This window comes from Arvicola amphibius, chromosome 13, assembly GCF_903992535.2.
Source record: "Arvicola amphibius chromosome 13, mArvAmp1.2, whole genome shotgun sequence".
Classification (NCBI taxonomy): Eukaryota; Metazoa; Chordata; class Mammalia; order Rodentia; family Cricetidae; genus Arvicola; species Arvicola amphibius.
The window spans coordinates 37,659,971-37,679,402 of NC_052059.1; the positions used below are offsets into that span (position 1 = coordinate 37,659,971).

At 44.3% G+C, this 19,432-nt stretch overlaps 1 protein-coding gene across 3 annotated transcripts in view; it reads right to left on the reverse strand.

The window, feature by feature from the left end:
* The window catches only part of Enox1 (ecto-NOX disulfide-thiol exchanger 1), a 551,532-nt gene that overhangs the window by 313,272 nt on the left and 218,828 nt on the right, over nt 1–19,432 (reverse strand). For all 3 annotated transcript variants that reach the window (XM_038310117.1, XM_038310118.1, XM_038310116.1), the window contains one exon: nt 12,108–12,209. The gene's annotated coding sequence lies outside the window, so the exon portion shown is untranslated. The remainder of the gene's footprint in view (nt 1–12,107; nt 12,210–19,432) is intronic.

The following is a 19,432-nucleotide window of genomic DNA, read 5'->3' on the forward strand; positions in this document are numbered from 1 at the left end:
CAGGTAAAGGAACTCTCTCTTTCGGGGTGATGCTTTTTGACAGCATTTTATGACTGGAGAGAGAGAAAAACTTCTATTGTGACTCAGCAGCCTTATAATCCCATTAGAAAGTTTTGCCTTTATATTTCAAGCTGAAAATTTGAAAACCCAGGTGCAGTCTAGACCTGGAGAGTGCTTTGTGGGTTATCATTTTCAATTGCAAATTTGATTTTATAACAGAAATGCCTCTTTTGAAAGTAGTGGTGCTGGACTGTTCTGTTTAAAAAAAACACACACACACAAAAATTATCCTTCCTCCAGGATTATCTCTTTTGATTTTCTTTTTGTGTTTGTGAAAAATACAATATAACAAAACCATTGTGCTTTAATTTCTTGGAGGCAATGTCAACCTGGCCTGAGTTCTGAGGGTTTCTGACTGAATTGTACCATGGGATTTTTTTTTTTGTAAGAATAGTCTGTGGTACACTGTTGAGTTTTATTTGAAATCATTTTCATTCAAATTACAGAAAAAAAATATTAAGAACGGATTGAAGAGGTTGAAACTATGAGCTATGAGAGATTTTTCAAAATCTTGCAATTTTTCAAGTGTATTAAATGATGGGGATAACCCAAAATAATAAGCAATAAATTTGATAAGTGTTCTAAAGGTACTGGGTTTTACTGCAGATATAAATCTACCACAGATACTTCCATTTAGGCTCTTGATTGATAAAAACCACAGCTAGGGATGCCGTCTTCTCCTTTACTCTCCCACCAGCCCCCATGGCCCTGGTCAGGGACGCCTTTCGCGGGACTTTTCACAGAGGCCCATCTTTCCCACCTCCTTCTGTCTCCGCGGGCACTGCTGACGGGGGAGAGGAGGCTGGTGGAAGACTAGCACACTTCCCTATTATCCGCTCCACGCTAGCCTTGCTTTCTCTACTCAGTTCTCAGAAACTGCACTTCAGTGAGGGGACCAGTGATGTCAGTTGTGGGGGGAGCACTTGCCTACAGCACAAAACATGGGTTTGATCCCCAGCACTGAGAGTTAAGGACGAATGCAAAGAGCATAGAACCCTAAGCAGAGGGAGTGTATTTCTAACAAGTCACAACTCAGAGCACCACAGGAACCGGCTTATACCAGTTTTTCTATTTGTCTCTTTTCCATTCCTTTAATTATCTTGAGAGCCTCTTCTCTCGGAGGCCTTTCATATACCTCTGTGTGACAAATACCATGAGCTCTGCTTCTTTAAAAGGTCAGCTTGCGAGACTGCGTGTATATTATTTATTTTGTATAGAACCCAGCATGCTTTTGGGTGGGCAAAAGTTAGGCAGTTAACTGTTAAAATGCGAATAAAATGGGAGACCAGGTAACCAACTATTTCTTGACTTCTTGACATCTAACCAAGCCTTCACTGACCTGAAGACCAGAGCTCACTTCTTCCTCTTGGGGTCCATGCATGTTCAGTACCACAGATGCTGCTTGGCAGAAGCTGCTAGAAGCCAACTAGGGAAGGTGCTGTTGTGTTTTCATGGAAACACAGTGAACTTATTGCCAAAAGAACTGAAAGCCTAATCATGAGGCTCCCAGGAGCTTGCTAAATTTCGGTAGTATAAAAACAAGCACACTAGGAACCATGAGACTTCCATGTGACCCAGCTACCATTGGGACAAACGTCAAGCTTCATCAAATAAGTGGTAAGCGTCACCTTACCAGGAGGGCTGTGATGTGTATTACTTGGCTTTGGGAAGAAGCAAATAAGTGGAAGTTGTAGGATCACATGCCTTTAATACCAAAACCAGGGAGGTGCAGACAGGAGTGATATAGCTGGGCAGAGAGAGGAATATAAGGTGGGAGGAGACAGGAGTTCAGATGCAGTTGAGGATTCAGTCTGAGCATGCAGTCTGAGGTTTCGCAGGAAGAGATTCAGTCTGAGGATTCATAGAAACAGGATCACCCTTTTGGTCTAAGCATTGGTAGGGGTAAGAAGTCTTTAGTGGTTGGCTTCTCTGCTTCTCTGATCTTTAAGCATTAACCCCTATATCTGACTCCAGGTTTTTATTATTAAGACCAGTTAGAATCCATGCTACAGGAAGTACCTGCTGGTCAAGTGGAGTCCAGGGAAGAAACCACGTGCTTGCTTATCTTCAAAGGAAAGGACTAATGATAAGGAAGAACAGTTGTTCAGGTCTGACACAAGCTGGTGGAGAGCCATCTTAAGCCGAGACAGTAATTTGCTCTCTTTTAAAAACATTTCTTTCTGCTCCACCATCCCACACCCCTGAAACATCACCCATTGGTCTGCCTACTAAACCATTAGCCAACCCCCTTAGCTGACCTCCAAGGTCACCTCTCCAATGAGCCCCACGCTCACCAGCAGTACCACTGAGTCCAGGGGCAGTGAGACTCATTTTCTGAACATATCTCTGCCATCTCAAAGTTTTCCAGACAGTATTTAAAAAAAGGTGAGGCCAGGTGAAACGGGCTACATGCACTCGAGGAAGATGAGTCTTTTGTAAAGGCTCCCAAAGGGTACCAAGCGCTGAGTTTTCCCTTCACGTGGTCCTTAAGGTGAAAATGAAAATGCAATATGTCAGCCAAGTACCCTTTCCAGTGGACCTAGGGTGGCCATTTGCTGACTATCCTGCAATTAAAGGATCACAGGAAAGGAATCTCGTTGTCAAGCTTCTATCTCCTTTCTCAGGACATAAACAGGAGGCCCCAGATGAGCAGGGAATGTTTCCTTGGTAGGGAAGGAGTGGGATCCTAAAGAGCCCCTGGGGTCTGAGGCACCAGCTGCCCGGAGAGGTCACCTGATGGTCAGAGCCTGCAAGTCTGCTTCCCCTGGGGTCTGAGGCCTAGCTCCTGTGACAGGTCACCTGGCAGCCAGAACCTGGGAAACAGCTTCTCCTCCTACTTTCTGGCAAGTGTCAGAAAGAAATGTTCATAAAATAAAGCTGAAGACATAGGTAGAGAAAAAGAGAAACACTGGAGGACCTGTTGATGACTTCAATGTCTGTGCTGTGTGGCCAGGCACAGGCTCCCCGGGGAACGAAGAAGATGCTGTTCATATCTATTCCACACAGGTGACAGACGTTCACTGCGCTCACTCTACCCCCACCTTACTTAATAAGTAGCTTCAGGGACCCTGCCCAATCCCCAAGTCCCATCCCCAGCTCCGTAGCAAACATCTCCACTTCCTCTCTGCCCCATTGCCAGATTTTCACACAGATCCTGGAAATCCAGTGCTGAATAAGTTTCCTGCCCTCATAGAACAGGCATTCTGGTGAGAAAGACAAAAGAGACAAGCAAACAACACTCACACTCACACACACACACACACATACACACACAGAGACATATACATACATACACACATACAGACACAAACATACACATACAAAGAGACAGATATATACACACAGACACACACAAGCACACACAAAGAGACTTAAACATACACACACGCATATAAAGAGACACATACATACACACAGACAGACACACAGACACACAGACAGACACACACACAGACCCACACAAACACACGGATGTGTCCAGTGGAAAGCAAAGGGATGTGAGGTGCCAGCCATCTTGGGCAGCATTAGAGGCGGTCTCTCAGAACAGCACCACTCAGGCTGGAAAGAAAGAGTCAGAGGGACCTGCCAAGCCCTGGGTCTGGCCAAGAGAGGCCCAGACAGCAGATGGAGGCTGAGCTCTACCTACATTTCAGGCACCAGGTCACAGGTGAGCAGCAGCGGCCACATCCCACAAGGGCTTATGGGTACAGAAGAGGATCTCACACTGCTCTCGCGGTGAGGCAGGTGTTTAGAAAGGACCTGAAGCCCACCAACGTCCTTTGCCATCTCTCTGTATGTTTTCAGCTGAGACACCGTCTGAAGACCCCACCCCTGCCACATTTTGACTGCAATTCTGATGTCCTCTACCCCAATGTCTGCTTCCTCATTATTTGTAGATCAATGGAGAAAAACAGACAATGTGTTCTAAAGAAACGATCTCTCACTTACTCGTCTGCTCATCCCTTCTGTCTCAATGACTTCGCAGGAAGAAACAAACCTCGGAAAGAGAGGATAAAACCCCCATAAACTCCTCTCCCTAGTGCATCCCTGGGACTGATTTGCCGGGGAATTCTCTGGAAGTACATGCCTTCTGAAAAAGGTGGACACAGGCGGGACTCTGAGACCCACTTCCCATCTGAGATGTCAAGACCTCCCCTTGGGTTTGTTGAGGCTTATTGTTCGCACAATGCTTACAGCACTGTTGGTTAAACCGGCTCAGCCAACCATAAAATCATAGAAGAATCAGCCTGGCTCATCTTCTTGCCTCAGAACTGAAGACAACTGATATCTCTGAGAATGCCAGAACAGGCACATCTACGAGGGGTCTGTAATGAAGTTTGAGTTTTACTTCTAGGAGAAAAGATTTTAGCAACACTACCACCTGGTTGTGTGTGTGTGTGTGTGTGTGTGTGTGTGTGTTTGCCGAGTTCATTTTCTTATATCTGCATCTTCTTTGGTTTCCCTAATAGAAACCAAGTCAAAGCCAAAAGCATGGAAGTGAAATGATTTCTCCAAACCCAAAGAGCTCTGTGGGAAGAATACAGTAACTTGCTGCACGCTGCCAGTAAGCGACAAGACACCTAGCAAGCTTTAAATATAGGCATTAATGGCGTGAAGATGAAAGTTATCTTTGATTGACAAAGGGAGCTGATAAAGACATCAAAGAGAAGGAGCTGAAAGTGAACTTCCGAAACAATCACCAGATAAGACAAATGCAGGGGCAACTGTGGTCCACTTCATTCCCAGAGGCCCAAAGGGAATACTTCCTCTGGAAACCCGAGTTACACAGGGCTGTGATCAGATCCTATCAGCCAAAGCTGACACACCGCATCCTAGAGCGGAAGAGGCTCACACAACCTATACTACCGCCAAACAAGAGCTAACCTCTAGACAGGTAGCTCAGAAAGTAGGGGGCTCTGCTGATACCAAGATATGGCTGTGAAACCTGGAAGACAGTCTGTCCTGACCCCCAGTCCAAGGTAGGTGGGGACCCTAAACTGCTTCTTAGGCATCGCTGTTCCCCATCTCTGCATGTGAAGCCAAGAGACTGGCTAGTGGACCATAAAACCCAAATAAACCAACTACAGAAAGGTCACAGCTTTCTATACATGGCTAAAGGTTTTTATTATTATGTGTGTGCATTTATCTTTTTTTTGTGTTTGTTCTTGTTTGTTTGTTTGTTTGTTTCTGAGACAGGGATTCTCCTGGAACCCACTCTGCAAACCCGGTGGCCTCAAATTCAGTGATCAGCCTGCTTCTGCCTCCCTAGTGCCGGGATCAAAGGCGTGCTATTAGCACTCAACAGATATTTTTATCTTTTGAGTGTAACAGATGCAAATTCTGCTCAGGAATAAGACAACTGCTTTGGAACTGACTCAAATTTCTGACAATCTGAACACACGAGAGAGAAGGGGTGTCTTCTTTAGAGGAAGCAAACTTGAGGAAAGCAACATCTTTTCTCTTTAAATAAATATTAAACAAATGTTCTCACAAATGAAAGAATCCCTAGCTCCTCCATTTATCCCTGGCCCAGCCACCATTAGAATTATTCCAGTTTCAAGTCACAAAATTCTACCTCTAAGTGACAGGACCAGGAGGGACTCGAGGGCAGACTTAAGTGAGAATTCCAAGGCTAATGGGTCAGGGCATGGGTGGTGCTTACATGATGAGACTCTTTCTGGATCTCTCCCTTCTGCTGCGCTCTGTGGTGGTTTTTACTGGCTTGTTTTTATTTTGAGACAGGGTCTCTCACGGCTCAGGCTGGCTTTGAACTGTGTATGTAGTCAAAGGTGATTCCTGATCGTTCTGCATCCCGCTCTCAAGGGGTGGGATTGCAAGCTTGTACCACCACACCCAGCCAGCTGCTTCTTTTATAATCAACTTAGCTGAAAACAGAACGATGGTAGAAATTACATCAATTATACCCCATCAAAATATCAGTGATTTGAATTAGAGAAAAAAAAAAGCAGACTTCTGATAATTTCACGAAGATGTCCTTAGCCCCGAGGTTCCCAGGGATCTGCAGGGTGAGGGAGCAACCCTGTGAATGGTGGATTGGTGGCAATTTGAAAATTTGCCAACTGACAAACGTATTTTTAGCTAGCCATTAAGTCCTGAGCACAGACAAGAATAGCAGCATACTGAGTGCTAATGTGTGGTAGGACTGGTCCTCGTGTTTAACCCCAAAGCTAGGAAGATAACTATGATTATTATCGCTAGCTTCATCAGCAACTCCAGTCCAAATCCCCACTTCATCAAAGGAGGAGTTTGGCCTCCACTATGATCAAAGGCATTTCATGCAAAAAAAACAGCCTGGGGACAGTGATCCATGGCTTCCTGGATGACGTTTTATTTTTAACGTAGCAGAATTTCCAGTTACCTTATATACACTGACTGTATAAGTGGATCTAGAGAAGGCTCTTGCACGTGTCTGTGTGTTCGAGCCTCTCAGGTGCCAACACAAATGGTATTTTGCCATAATAATGAAGGTATAGCACTGCAGTCTTCAGGACTGTCATGGCAGCTTGAAACTCTAGTGACCATTTAGGCCGTCTGAAGTCCATAGTCATGTCTTCCGGTTTTAGGAGAGACTAACAATGAGGCATGAGGGTCAGGTTTTAGGGCACAATATTGAATGTGATGCTTAAATAAGAGTCACCCAAATGGCACTAAGCACCCAACTCCAGCTCTGGAGAGACTTGGACAATGCAGGGCCTCGAGTAGGAAAGCCAAGTGTGCAGTTCCTCATGGGGCATTTAAAGAGTTCTGCTTTCTTGCCCTATACCCCAGGGTACACAAAGTTCACCTAATTCCTGAGATTGGATGAAAGGGACAAGCCACGCCCACTGAGGCAAGCAGATCTTCCTTCTGCTTCCAGCCTGAGTCTCTCTACCAAAGAGGCAGCTTCTACCTCTTCCCTTCTCCCCCTTCTCTGTTTCTCTCTCTCTGTTCTTCTCCCTTCTCCCCTTCCCCCCTTTCCCTTTCCCCTCTATAGCCCACTAAATAAATACCCACTTTCTCTGCATGGCCTGCCTAATAGGTCTCTGTCTCTCCCTGCTGCAGCTCCCTGCCTGGGACCAGCTGCCTTCGTGGCCTGCCGTGGTCTCATGTTCACTGCCCACTGCTGCCACTGGGGGACCTGTGGCGTTTTATTTTTAACATAACAGCTGTCCATGCATCTCTAGGTGGATTAGCCACCACAGTACATGAGAAGACAGAACTTCCAGGGTGTCATGTGATTTTCCCACCAACACAAGCTCAATGAGTACTGCCCTAACACTTTTTCCTTAAAACCTTCTAACAGTACTTTCTAGGATTCTTGTATACAGCCGAGAATTTGTGCTTTGTGTTGCCTTATAGGAGTTAATTATCTTGGTTCAATAAATCATTTGATATATAACAGCAGTAATTTAAACCATCGGTTTATGCTATCCAGGCAAGGCTTTCATATCACAAAATATGGCTCCTGATGTTTTGTGAGTTAGATCATAAGTAATCCATAGTGGTTAGAGAGTAGTCTCCTGCTGTAATTCTGCTGTCCGGTAACAGCTCTGGAATCTCTGAATCACCATAGACAAGTATCTTGCTGAGGTCTCTATCATTGAGAAGAGACACCATGACCACTGCAACTCTTATGAAGGAACACCTTTCATTGTGGTGGCAGCTTATAGTTCCAGAGTTCAGCACAATATCGTCATGGAGCACAGTAGCTAGGAGTAGGTAGAGGTGTGTAGGCAGACACAGTGCTGGAGAACTTTACATTTTGATAAGAAGATAATAGGAAATAGTCTACCTCACTGGGCAGGACTTAAACATAGATCTGACCTTAAAGCCTGCTTCCACAGTGACAGGCTTGCTTCAACAAGGCCATACCTACTCCAACACAGCTACACCTCCTAACAGTGCCACTCCCTTTCGAAGGCATTTCCTTTCAAACCACCACATTCCACTCCTGGGCCCCCAAAGGCTTGTAGCCACATCATAATGCAAAAATGCATTCAGTTCCCATCGTCTATAACAGTCTCAAACTTAAGTAAAGGTCCAAATTTCAAAGTCTCTTCCGAGATTCATGCTATCTCTTAACTGTAATCTCCTGTAAAAGCAAAATCCAAAAGCAGATCACATACTTCCAACATAGAATGGCACAGGACATTACCATTCCAAAATGTAGGGAAAGGAGCATAGCAAGGAAACACTGGACCAAAAGACCTAAAACCAGCTGGGCAAACTCCACTCCGCATGTCCACGTCTAATATCAAAGCATTCTTCAGATCTCCAACTCCTTTCAGTTCTGTTGGCTGCAGCACACTTCTTTCTTCTGGGCTCGTTCCACTCCCTGTCAGCAGCTTTCCTTGGCAGGTATCCCATGACTCTGGCATCGCCAACATCTTGGGGTCTCCAAGGTTACCCAGCTTCAACTTCTCAGCTTCATGCAATGGCCTCTTTAGGCTTCCATTCAGGAACTCTCCTGACACATGCCTGGCCTCGGTGGCTTTCCTTAGATCTGGAGGCAAATTGCATAGCCCCTTTTTTCTATCCTTAACTCCAGAACCATGTGACAGAAGCTGCCAAGCTTTGTTGCTTGCTTAGGGCTTTAACATGGCCCCCATGTCCAATTAGATTTCTACCAGCTTTCTGTCCTTCACTGCCTACGTGTGGCCGTTCTGAACTTGCTCTGTAGACCACCAGGTTGGCCTCAAACTCAGAGATCTGCCAGTTTCTGACTTCCCAGTCCTGGGATTAAAGGTATGTATTACCACACCCAGCTCTAAACTTTAATTTATTTTCTCAAACTGGAAATTTAGCTGGGTGGCATTGCCCTGGGGCCACCACTCCCTTTATTCCCTTTCTTAATCTGTTTACCTCCTCGAACACAGGATTTAGCTCTACTTCACTTCCTGGTGTCCTATTCTCAATCTGTACAGTTTGTATGTTTATTTGCTCAGCGTGCTCCTTTTCATCACAAATCTTCATCAGAATTAATCCTAATAACCACAGGACAGAGTCTATATTAGGCTATCTTGTTATTTCCTCTGCCAATGGAATTAATCCAAAACTCTCTACTTTAGCATGAGGCAGACTCTTCGGAAAAGGGCAAAGAGTAGCCACATCCTTCACCAAACTTTCACAAGAACAGTCTCTAGGCCACATATCCACATTCTTCTCCTCTGCAACCTCTTGAGCAAGGCCTCACAGTTCATGAAGTCACACTCAGCACCACTGTCTTCCATGCCTCTACTAGCATGAACCATTAAGCAGGGTTTAGAGAATTCCACTGATTTCCTAACCCAAATGCCCTAACTACAGATTATTGCAAACAAAAATATGGTCAGGTCTGTCATAGCAATAGCCCACTCCCAGTGCTGACTTCTGCCTTACTTAGGGTTTCTGTTGCTGTGATGAAGCACCGTGACCACAGCAACTCTTATAAGGAAAACATTTAATTGGTATGGCTTGCTTACAGTTCAGAGGTTCAGTCCATTATCTTAACGGTGGGACATGGTGTTGTCCAGGCAGGCATGGTGCTGGAGAATTCTACATCTTGATAGGCAGGCAACAGGAAGTGGTCTGTCTCACTGGGTGTGGCTTGAGCATCTATAAGACCTCAAAGCCCGCCTCCACCGTAACATACTTCCTCCACACCCACCCCAACAAGGCCACACCTCCTACTAGCGCCACTCCCTTTAGGGACCATTTTCTTTCCAACCACCACAAGAGAACTTTTATTTATTTATTTTTTCACTTATCATTAGTATGCATGTGCACAAATGCTACGTTTTGGGTAGGTGTGCCATGGTGAACACATGCAAGTCAAATAGCCAAGAATTGGTTTTCTACTTCTGCCCTGCGGGTACCAGGAATCAAACCCAGGGTGCCAGGCTAAGTGGCAAGCACCTTTAGTTACTGGGCCATCTCAGAGACTTTACTTGCAAGGTTTTAATAAAGGTAAAGTTGGAGATCTTATCTCTTCAAGAAATGCTTTCTCAATCCTTGCTCTAACACCCACTGCTAACAGAACAGACCTAGCAGTGGCCAGCGAGGAGACTGCAGGAGGGAACTATTAAGCTAGGTTTGTGGCCTTCTTTGTCTTCTCACAACCACTGCAATCATGAGGCAACAAATCTGTTTCCTAATGGTCCAGAAATCTCAGAGCTATGAAGGATTTTCATAGACCAAAGCCACTTTTCTGTATAAAGTTATACTGTACTGTAGTCAAATGTGATAGTCAAGATTTAAGAGGCTGCAGTCCCTGATGACTGCATCTGATGATGGAGGACCACAGAGAAGAGTTCTCAGCACCTTTCCAGAAATTCCAATTAGACCCAATGTCCCACGGCACTATCGCTGCTCTAGCCTGCTGGGGATTCCCTAAGGGGTCTTCTCCATGGCTACCTCCAGCAGAGCCGGGGAGCATGACCAGCACAGATGTCCCTGAGCCACAGAGTGAAACCATTTCCAGTTAAAGGGCACTCAGTAAGCTGGGGGCATCTCAATTCTACACACACACACACACACACACACACACACACACACACAGACACACACTTAGAAAGCTGGGTCTTGGAAACTAAATTTACTCTGAGCCTCCTTGCAACAGAGCATCTTGCTGGCCTGTCTGACCATTCTACCCCCATGCCCCCATGCCCAAATTTCACTCTCCAACCTCTGTAGGACGGACCAAGTCCCCTCGCCTCGTCACTCTAACAGATTTCTGGTCTCTCACCAACCCTCTTTGCCAGTTCTGACTTAGGGCAGTAAATGCTGAAAAAGAAAAGGCTGAAGTATTTATTGACAGCCTCAACCTTGCAGAGAGAGACTTCTCTGAGGTCCTGAAGAGGGCATGCAAGAGAGGCCACAAGCTGATACATTTTTGAAATTCGCAGCAGCCAGAGAAAAAAGCTCACCTCTAGTGTAGGAGATAAACAACTCATCATAACATATTTATTAGCCCGGAGGCTTTTACAGTATTCAAAGAGCCTTCTCTCTCTTCCTTTTGCCCTTATCCCTGCCCCTTCTCTTTCTCATTTACAGACTCCCAGGGCCAGAAGAGACTTCGGGGGTTAAGGTTAAGCTCTGGCTGCCCTTTGCCCTCCTTCTGTCTTTAGCTCATCTCTGTAACTCCCCTCCCCCTCCCATTTACTGAAATTGTTATTGCCTACAGGATCGGCCCAAGTAAGATCACGGCCATTCTGGGAATAAATAGTATAAATAGTGTAAGAATGATAATACTTTTCTGCCTAGGTCATGACTGGTCATAACCTTCCAGTTATATGTGGAAGGGCCAACCCAAGCCTAAGACCTACCTGACCTCACACATGTCAATATTTGACCTGACAAAAAGATTAGGGTTTCAGTGTTCTGCTAAGATAATGGATAAAGAAACCATACCTCAGCCAAATAAACAGCACACTTTGAAGACTTTCAACTTTAGAGACACACCCTTAGTCAGGGAAGGAGAAACTTTATTATGAATTAGTTTAGGGATGTGATTTTTTTGCCCTGATTTAATCATTCACCATCACCATCACCATCACCCTCATCATCATCATCATCATCATCATCATCATCATCAAAATCTGGCATTTTGAGAATGCCTAGGAAGAGAAGTTAATCCTGGAGCCTGTGATATTCTGCAGAGGGTAGAAAATGGCATTGGATGGGGAAGGAGGGCAGTCGCAGACAATGGCATTGGATGGGGAAGGAGGGCAGTCGCAGACAGCCTCATGACACCACTGGTACTTAAACATGGGTGCAAGGCACACCGGGCAGAAAGGGAGACAAAATGATGGCAATACGACTGAATGTAGGCAGCACTGTTTGGTTTAGGACTGGATGGTTCCTGCCGCAACAACCGTGCTGAACAAGGAAACAGAGCAGCCTACGCAGCAGCAACATTGGTACAGTGAATCAGGGTCCCCATCATTCTGACTCACGCAGGAAGATGGGAGCAGGGAATCACAGTTCTTCAGGCAGCCTGGGCTAGACCCTTCGCTGCCCCGAGAGAGGTCAGAAAGTAAAGTTCTTGTCTCCAGAGCTGGAATACTCACCACTTGTTAGGAACCAGCTCACTTCCGCTGTATGGTCCCCTTTTGATCTCCCTTTTGGAACTCAGTTCTGCTTTGGCTTCTGGTTTTGCAAGCTGTTAGTTCCTGAAAATATTGAGAAGTAGAGGGGGTTTAAAGACATTCAGGGCAATGAACAATCAGAAGGTACAATTATGGGAAAGACTTGGTGATTATAACTTAAGGCAGACATGTAGGTTTGCTGTTGGTTTTGTTTCTCATTCTAGACCTGGCACACTTCAAGAGAGCGCGTAGTACCTGGCCAAGTGTGCAAATGTCACTTGAACGAGAGGGGCACAGAAGTAATTGCACGTGGGCCCTACTATTGAAACATTTCTGCATTTTGCAAAGAGGTGTCACAATCACCTTTGTGACTCCTGTAAGATTTTTCACCTCTCTGAAAATGCACATAGGATGCAAAGGGTCCACTTTGCCAGAGGGGACCCAAGTACAAATGGGGCTACTGTTACTCATGTAACAGTTTTCAGGGCTGTACGCTGCTTACCTTTATAGAAGTGACCTTAATGCCACTAGAAATACTTTTTGATTTTATTTTTTAATTTTTATGTTTTTCTGATGTGCATTGGTATTCTGCCTGCATGTGTGTCTATGTGAGGGGGCCTGATCTCCTGGACCCGAACTCACAGACAGTTGTGAGCTGCCATGTGGGTGCTGGGACCAGAACCTGGATCCTCTGGAAGGACATCCAGTGTTCTTAACCACTGAGGCATTTCTCCAGTCCCAGGAAATGCTTTTTAAAAGAGTGGCTTCTCTCTAGTTCCATACAATTTTCTAAGTAATTTTGCAGATATTATCATCTTTGATTTTTATAATGGTTTTTGTATCTCTAGTTTTAAAACAAAGAAATTGGTGCCCCCCAAACATGTGGAATTGGTTACAAAGGCAAGCTGAAAACCAGGTGTTCTATCTATCTATCTATCTATCTATCTATCTATCTATCTATCTATCACTTACCTTTAATATATATTTATATTATATAATAAATATTTACCTTTAATATGTTATATTATATAGCATATAATGATATATTAATATAATAATTATATATTATAATTAATATAATGGTTATAATATAATAATTATATTCTCTATCTATCACTTACCTTTAATATATATTTATATTATATAATAAATATTTACCTTTAATATGTTATATTATATAGCGTATAATGATATATTAATATAATAATTATATATTATAATTAATATAATGGTTATAATATAATTATATTCTTATATAATATATTATACATAATAATGGTAAATATATATTAAATTATATATGTAGTGTGTGTATGTATGATATACATATGTATGATATGTATTATGTGTGCAACATGCCAGTATGCATGTGCCATGGGGGCACATGTAAAACTCAGAGAACAATTTTTAGAAGTTAATTCTCTCCTCCCCCCTTTTCATGAGTCCCAAGGACTGAACCCAGGCCATCAGTGAGCTACCTCCTTCTTACCCTGAACCAGGCTTCCTAGCTCCTCAACCCATGTAGCACTTTGCCTGCTTTCAGAACCAAGCAAGTACACCTTAGTCAAGAATTACTACCTTTCGAGACATTTTCTAAAAACAAAGGAGCTTTATATTCAATAAATGGCTCTTCCTTGTATCTTTATAGGATCTGCCTACCAAGACTTAAATGATATTGATGATACCATTCATATCATGAGATAATAAAGCCTACAAAACAAATCTTGGGCCTGAAAAAAATAGGTCAAAGGTGAGGAGCACTTAATGTTTTTGCAGAGGATGGGGTGGGGAAAGGGGTAAACTCCCTATGGCTATTTGCAACTCTCTGTATCTCCAGTACTAAGGGATCTGACACCCACTTCTGGATTCCACAAGCTCCTGTATCCATGCAAACAGCACACATACATAACTCAGGAAGGTGTGTGCTCGTACACACACACACACACACACACAAATCAAAAAAAAAAAAACAAACATGAAATAGACTCAGAACCTGTTAATATCCAAAACTTTCATAAGTTAAAAAAAAAAGAAAAAAGAACAGAAAATAAAAATGAAACAGAGGAAAAGTGTGCTCTCAACCATGTGTCTTCTAGCCTCGCTTTCTGTGGACCAAACTTTGCTAGTTTCACAAGACTGTGTGGGACTTTTTGCTATTATGCGAAACATTCTACTTAGACATGTTGACTTCACTAATTAGTCTATAAATACTTGACTTTTACCCACTGCTTTGGTGAGTGAGATAATTACTGAGGAAAGGCCAAAGCATTTATGGTCAATCAGATGAGGAGAAAGGGAATATGGTCTTTTAGGCGAGGAAAATGTAAAACATTGTGAGGCCAGGCAGAAGCTATTAGCAGGATCAATATCTCGACTGGTACCTTAATAAATCATTGCATCAAAGCCTTGACACAGGATGGAGAAAACCCCAGTCTGTCTCCCCTACAAGCCTCTAAATTGGAAAATAAAACTCCATTTAAATTACAAAGACCTTATTGGTATACATGGAATATGACAAGTTCCCAACGTGGCCTCTGAATTCCGGGTGTGTGAAGAGCACTGAATCATCAGCCAGGGAAGAAAAGCAGAAAGACAAAGAGCACAGCCCTTCTCCAGGCTGCACTTTCTAATTTGCAACTAGTAAATATGTATGAATCTGCTCCACTGCAGCTATGGATGACATACTGCTTTCCAGAGATTGCAGAGAGCAGGGAAATCAAAGCAGAGGATGGTTCCGAGTCACAGCCAGCTTCCCCTCCCAGTTAATAGTTCTCAATCTTTCTACCACCCTCCACTTAACGTTTCTTAAATTCCCATCCTTTGGGTACCATTTCCTAAAACGAAAAGCACTTCGATAGCAATAGATGCTCACCGTATGGCACGCAGCATCCTGAGGTGAGTTCTCACTGTATCACGAGAGGTGAACAACAGTAAATGTCTCTAACCTCTTAATCACTCCCATGTCTTTGATGGTCCCAGGAAAACATGCAAACAACTAAAAGAAGTTTCTAGGTGCCAGGCGGTGGTGGCGCACGCCTTTAATTCCAGCCCTCGGGAGGCAGACACAGGTGGATCTCTGTGAGTTAAAGGCCAGCCTGGTCTACAACAGCTAGCTAGCTCCAGGACAGGCTCCAAAGCTACAGAGAAACCCTGGTTTTGGGAAACCACACACACACACATACACATACACACATACACACACACTTAAAAAAATATAAATAAATAAACAAACATAAAGGGAGTTTGTAGGCTTGCCAGTCCAGTTTGTTTTCTAGCCTCAAGACAATTTGTCTTTTCTCACATGTAGCAGAAAACAAAGAACCATTTGGCAGAGAGTGCTACCATAGAAATCAGACTTTCCCTTGGGGTGTTGTATTTCCTCACTTATTGAGATGGCATGGGAGGGGACAGACAATATTTTGACTCATTTTGGCTTCTCACTTGCGGTGTTTAATTAAAATAGTTTTTCTTGAGAATTCAACTTCCTGTGGACCTCTCCAACAGCTGGAAGTGAAAGTGAAGAACTCAGGTCTTATGGTGTGTTTAGAGAGAAAACCAAGCTCCCTCGCAACTCACAATATTCATTTGTGATTAATTAAGACTTTTTCAGTTGAGCAAATAATCTCAAGAACTTAAATGTTAGACAGGATCGATGATAATTATATGTTCTTGAAAGTGTCCAGAAGGTTCTAATCTCAAAAAGCTTGACACCCTTACTGAAGGCATACACACATAAAAAGTTAACTAGCTGAAGATTTGGCTTGTGATATAAAAAGGTGACTATCAGAAGTGCCATATAAGCTTGTGTGTCAACAGGGGGACATGGCAGATTTACAAAAGACATCTCTATTACAAGGCTGTCAGGGAAGGGCTCTTAGGAGGTGGCAAAAGAACGAGCCGGTTGTAACTTGAAGAAATAAGGGAAGAAACAGACTCACACTCCAATCAGTACAAGAAGCTTGACAGAAGCCATGTGGAAGCACACAACCCCAGTAAGAGAGAAAATGAGGGTTCACAAAAGCTAGGGCAACGCCTGGACTGCCTGAGTCTCAAGCCTCAGACCTCTTCCTTAGGATGGAGGAAACTTGGAAAGTCAGATGAAAGTTACTTCCAGTGCCAAGTTCTGGAACATGCAGTGGAATCAAATGAGCATTTCACTTGGGACCAAGAGATGACTGGAGGGTGGGGGGATGTGCTTCCATGATCAAGTCTTTGACATGCAGAAAGTCTGCTTATTGTAGAAAATGGCTTTCAGAAGAGCAAGAAGCAAGCCACAGCTTTGGGGAAGGGATACCAGAAAGACGGTTGTTTGGGAAAACATTCCCTAACAAGAGCAAGAATGATTGACTACATGAGACAGGATCTCTTGCGTGAAGAGCAAACAAGTAGGGATGGGTACTTGGTACGAGACACAGTGTCCAGCCCTTCTCATCCATCACTGGCAAAGGCTGCATCCTAAGTCACTTTATAGCCAAGCTCCTGTCAAGTTCAGCAGCCGGGGCTGAAAGCAGAAGACTTGTCTTGTGGCTGGAGGTGGAAAACCAAGATTGGTGAGAAGACACCAGGCAAGAGGCCAAGACCACTGGACCTAAACCAGCTGCCACGGATCATCATTGACATTCACACTCTCTCCCACATTATAAATTTCAGGGACATTGGGGCCTGATGCTCCACTACCATGCATCACGAGATAATAAGCTGGAGGTGGTGGGAAAGTCCCTTACATGAAAAGGGCACGTGAGCCATGCTGCTCAGAGGGTTGTGTCTGTGGTCCAGTCTTAGTGCTAGGAAACCAGCCTGGGGCTGAACTGCCCAGAAGGTCACTCACAGGACCACTAAACATCTTTGCCAGGTGACCATCTCAGTATGCAGTTTGCCCTGACACTATCCTCCATGAGCACCTTTGACAATTGTGAGGGTTTCGGTGCAAAGGCCACCATCCAACGCACTGATGACAACATTTGATGGGCCAGGAGAATTCGGCGGTCGCCGGGCTCAACTATTCTTCTGGGTGTCCTTGTTCAGGCAGCAGTTAATTGGAAAACGATTAGCAGGCTGCTCACTTCCTTGAAGCACAGCAAGGCTGGACCAGCCACTCGGCCCCATGCTTGGAAGGAGCCAGGCTGTTTCTGGAATGGATCTGGCGTCAAGGGCTGCTGAGTGCTTTGCTGCCAGGCCAGCATGAGTCAGCCGCTCACTCTCTGCTCCTGCAGACTCTCCTCTGCTTAGTTCTGCCTCTGTGACAGGGAGACACTAACTTTTTACCGACATGAATGGGACCATTCATTATTTTGTTCCCCACACTCGCATTTGCAGGAGAGTCAAATTAATGATTATGGCACAATTTAGACAGGAGATCAACAAAGGGTACAGGGATTAGAGAGAGGTATATTATCATAAGAAAGTTCTTAGCTTTTATTTTAAACGAGCAGACTTCTTTTGAGTACCTAGCCAACAAGGTCTTTGAGACTGTCTTTTCTTTGTGATCAAGAGTTTTCTTTTTGTTTCCTTTTCTTTTTGCCACTCATATTCTGTCTCACACTCCCTCTAACAGAGGGGGAAGTGCAAATAACTTTAGAAAACGCTTCTTTCTGACCTTTGCCCTTCTTCTCTGGAAACCCACTTGACTTCTACAAGGTGCCACACACAGGGTAAAAATCTAAAGCAAGGGATGTCCCAGCTTACTGCACTTCCCTCTCAGCTAAATGGGGCAAACTCACTCCCATCTGGTCGACAGAATGCAGCTGGGCCAGAACAAGGGGACAGTCAGCAGCACTCAGTGAGACATGCCCTCTGGCCTGCTGGCCCCTCAAGTGTGCAAAGGACACGGGGCACAAAGGAGCCCCTCCAAACGCCAGCATTCTTACTTAAACGTTCCCCGTCCACCCCAGCCCGCCCCTCCCCCCACTATGGGCTTTTATTTTATTTTATTTTTGGTGCTCAGTCTCCCCTGGGAGAGAACTCGTACTCTAGCTCCTTACAGCACTGGGAGCCAGCATCCCCCACAGGTCCACTTCATGCAGGGCATGGATGACATATGCAGCCCACAGGAAAGTCAAACACAGAGGGGCCACAAGTTTGCCTCTCAAGCAGGACCACCAACCAATAGAAATGAGCACTTATTAACTATGCTGCTTCTGCTGTTATTGCGGTATGTGTCAATTACCCTACTCCTAGGTCTAACCATGAACAAGACTGAGGGGATCCTAGTTGCCCAGAACTTGTGGGTTTGCACACCCCCCCCCCCGCCCCAGGTGAGCTGCCTGGGGTAAAAAAAGTAGAAAAATAAGCCACACCAGCCTGGTGGAGCCACACGGGAGGGAGACTCCTGTGTGCAGGAGCCCAGCAAAATACAGACCCTTATAGATTTTAACCAAGAAATTTGATTTCTAACAGGAGTGAAAACATTCTATGAGTAGGGATCACATGGAAAACTAGAATTATTGCTAACTAACTTCTTAGAAATACTTGCATAAAATCTCCTTTGTGTTTTGTGCATACCCTAGGGCTTTTCTTAGAAGTATAATATGACAGAACCAAAACCTTCAATTGATTAAAAAGAAAAAGTCAAGCAATGCTAGTTCCATTCCCACCAGTTCCACTGTCTAAATAATCAGCAAAAATAACATTGTGCTCAGCCTTGTACATACCAGCATATATAAAAGCACACTTCGGAGTATGTGGACTTGTTGGTACCTGTTTAAACTATTTGGAAGCATTCATCATTCCATTTAAATATGCTTATACTACAAAAAATATTTCTTGAGCATTGCTCTTTATGATTGGCATAAACCAACTTGTTTTACTTATGGCTGTTGAGTTTCAATATGAATTGTCTTTACCAGACACTAGTCTTGAAGGCTTGACTGGCAGACGGTGGGTTTTGGGTAAACGTCTACACACTGAGCACAGTGATTTACCTGGTGGATTGACTCCTGCATGGATTGAGATGGTGGCATTATCAGGAGGCAGTAGAGCTGAAGGAAGTAGGTCCCTGAGGGGCGTACTCTGCAAAGCTATACCTTGACCCCTGACCTCTCTCTTCTCTCTGCTTCCCAAATGCCATGAGGTGAACATCTCTGCTTCTCCACCGCACGCTCCGTGCTCCACCATGAAGATCTCCCTCATCACAGGCCCACAGCGATGGGTCCAAGCAACCATTGACTGAAACCTCCAAAACCTTGAGTCAAAAGAAATCATTCTTCCTTTTAAAATGTTTCTTAAATCTGTATCATAGCAGGGAAAGACTCACTAATACAATGCTATACCACATCGTGCTGAACGGCTAGTATCCTCTGTATTCCTGC